Raw genomic sequence first — 3,261 nt, 5'->3', positions numbered from 1 at the left:
AAGAGCTTGTGGGTCAAGATAAAGACAGGAGACCCCCCCACGGCCACCAAACCACCGCTCCGGCGGCTGGAGGAGCATCCAGCCATGGCGCAGGGGGACGCAGCCCCTCCGCCGCCTGCATTGCCCCGTGGTTTGAATTTCCGAAATTGTCCGACAAGTGCCTTTTACCAGCACAGGATCGATGCAAACCGGCCGGGACGCCAGTGAGGCAGCTCCGCTATTTCTCCTCCAGTGACTAAGAAAATGTGACTATGCGATCAACCCTCATGAATGCATTTGGGGAAGCCTGCCAGTGCCTGCGTTTGATTTCTTGCCTAAACTCCAGCCAGCTTAACGCAACATCAGCTTGGAAGCCATAAAACACGAGACAAACAATGTAAATCAATGCAACCAGCAAAATTTAACAGGAAACAGGCTGTGCTCTTTATTTTCTGGATGGGAGAGCAGCTGGCCGGCGCAGCCACGATTACCTCCGAAAGCCCTTGCACCCATTTGCTTATTTGCAAGCAGGGAAAAGGGAGCTGAAACCTGATTTCATGTAATGTGGGGTTTGGTATAAATCAGTTGTATATGACTTAAAATTGGACAAAAGACGGAAAAGTCACAAAAAGAGACGGATGAAATACTATTAAACTAACAGATTGAAGAAAAAGCAAGTAGCAGGATGAAACTAATGTCTGGAGATGCTGGGATTTACTGCAAGGGCAGCGGCGTGCATCGCTGCAGGAGTAAGTATCTGTACCGGGGAGCTACAAATAACTGCACTTAACACTTCTTGGGGGTATTTTAAGGCAGGCAGCAAGGCTGGCAGAAAGCTCGGTGTCACTTCTCCCTCCAGCAGATATATTCTCACCCCGGTCGTGGTCAGTGCTATGCTGGAGGGTCCCAGCTGCGCTCACCAACAGCGCCCGGTGCATCGGTCCCACGGGGCTGCAAACGGTAACACGGATAAAGCCGAAACGTGCCGGTGGGAAGGCTGGGAGCCAAGCGCCGAGCTCGCAGGAGGACGGGATTTCAGAGAGCCGTTGGGGTCAGCTCACAAAGCACCTGATATGATCCCTCTCACAGGCCGATCAAAGACCACTGAAATCCATTTCCATCCATTTGTTCCCCCTCTATTCCCCTTACAGAACCGCTGCAAAACCCCGGCAGCAGCGCCCGCTTGGTGCTGCCTGTCCCCGCAGGGTAACGCCGTGACAACGCTGCTGACACCGTCACGTCCCCAAAACTGCAAGCCCAAACGGGGCTTCACCAAAACCAGCCCCTGCCCCCGGGTCCGACCCACCTCGCGGAAGAGCATCCCGCTCACCCCCGACCCGAGCAATGCAACCCCCAACTCCCGGCACTGCTGAATTTCACCTTTTTTGACTTAAATAGGCGATTCTGGTCCCCATCGGCAGCGTCAAGCGGCAGCGGAGGGGGCGGGGCGGCCCCGCCACGAGTGCCGGCTCCGGGCAGACCCCGTCCTTCCCACCGCAGCCACTGATCACCGAGGGGATCACCAATATCTGAAGAAGGGCTCAGCCCGGAGCTGATGCTTGATTTCAGGCAGATCGGGAAGATCTCCGCACGTCGAGAGGCGGCTCAGGACAGACGTCGGGTCTTTGGTGATCTCTTCCCACCAGCTGCTATTTCTTCCCCACCCGCTTTTATAGCAGCCCGATAGCTCCCATTGGCTCGAGGCACACTTATAGTAACTACTATGACCCATTTAAATTGCGTTAAATAATTTCTCAGTTCATTGTCCTGCAGAGATTAGTTGCATATAAGCATATTTTAATCATTAACTATTGGGCTCTGCTGAGGCCCCAGCAAAAAATGCAGAATCCGCAGCCTCCCTCCCTCCCTCTCCTCCTGCCAGCTCCCCTCTTCATCACCAGTCTCGCAATATTTATGGTTTTCCTCAGAACCTCCGCTCCTGGGCCTGATACAACCAGCTCAGCTGGCATTGAAGGGAAGGCTCCAGCTCCCGGAGCTGCAGAAAGGCTGGGAAAAAGGTTGGGAAAAACCCAAAACTCAGAGTCCAAAGAGGAAGAAGCAACATTTGGAGGTTAAATAATGAAGCGGCGTTTGTAGGGTCAATCATTTGTTTTGGAGGGAATCGCAGGCTTTCTCAGTGCGTTGGGCACTAGAGATGAGCCGGAGCCCGTGGTCGGACCTCGCTCTCCGTTGCCCTGATGAAACCCAGAGAGATGCTGTGGGTGGTGGTGAAGTTACCTGGGACGTGAGCCAGGGTTAGAGCAGAACCTGCCCCGCACGTGGCTGGTGCCGCTGCGGTCCTTGCCTGGGCATTTCTTCCCGCACCTGGCTGCCAGGGCGGGGGCTCCAGCAGCACAGCAATTCGGGGCTGGATTCGCCTTTTGAGCCACTCCCGGCATCCATGCACAAGGAATCATAGAATCATAGAATCATTACGGTTGGAAAAGACCTCTAAGATCATCGAGTCCAACCATCAACCCAACACCCCCATGCCCACTAAACCATGTCCCTAAGCACCTCATCTACACGTCTTTTAAATACTTCCAGGGATGGTGACTCCACCACTTCCCTGGGCAGCCTGTTCCAAGGCCTGACCACTCTTTCAGTAAAGAAGTTTTTCCTAATGTCCAGTCTAAACCTCCCCTGGCGCAACTTGAGGCCATTTCCTCTCGTCCTATCGCTGGTTACTTGGGAGAAGAGACCGACCCCCACCTCGCTACAACCTCCTTTCAGGTAGTTGTAGAGCGCGATGAGGTCTCCCCTCAGCCTCCTCTTCTCCAGGCTAAACAGCCCCAGTTCCCGCAGCCGCTCCTCATCAGACTTGTGCTCCAGGCCCTTCACCAGCTTCGTTGCCCTTCTCTGGACACGCTCCAGCACCTCAATGTCCTTCTTGTAGTGAGGGGCCCAAAACTGAACACAGGATTCGAGGTGGGGCCTCACCAGGGCCAAGTACAGGGACCCAATCACCTCCCTCCTCCTGCTGGCCACACTAGTTCTGATACAGGCCAGGATGCCGTTGGCCTGTAATACATCAGAAAGCAGCAACTGCCCACCTTTACGCGCACAGACCCCTGCTTCTGCACCCGCGTCTGCAGAGCAGACCTTTGCCTGGGCAAAGCAGATCGGCCCTGCGCAACAAGCCTGAACAGGATAAATCCTATTTCACCAGAATAACCTTGGACACTCGTATGCTGCTCATCGCCGTGTGGGGACGAGTGACGCGCCAACCCCGAAACTGCTGCAGGGTTGGGGGGAACATCCCTGCCTCCGGCTTGTGCCGAT

This window comes from Fulmarus glacialis, unplaced genomic scaffold (assembly GCF_000690835.1).
Source record: "Fulmarus glacialis isolate BGI_N327 unplaced genomic scaffold, ASM69083v1 scaffold12789, whole genome shotgun sequence".
Taxonomy (NCBI): domain Eukaryota; kingdom Metazoa; phylum Chordata; class Aves; order Procellariiformes; family Procellariidae; genus Fulmarus; species Fulmarus glacialis.
This window is presented reverse-complemented; position numbering follows the sequence as displayed.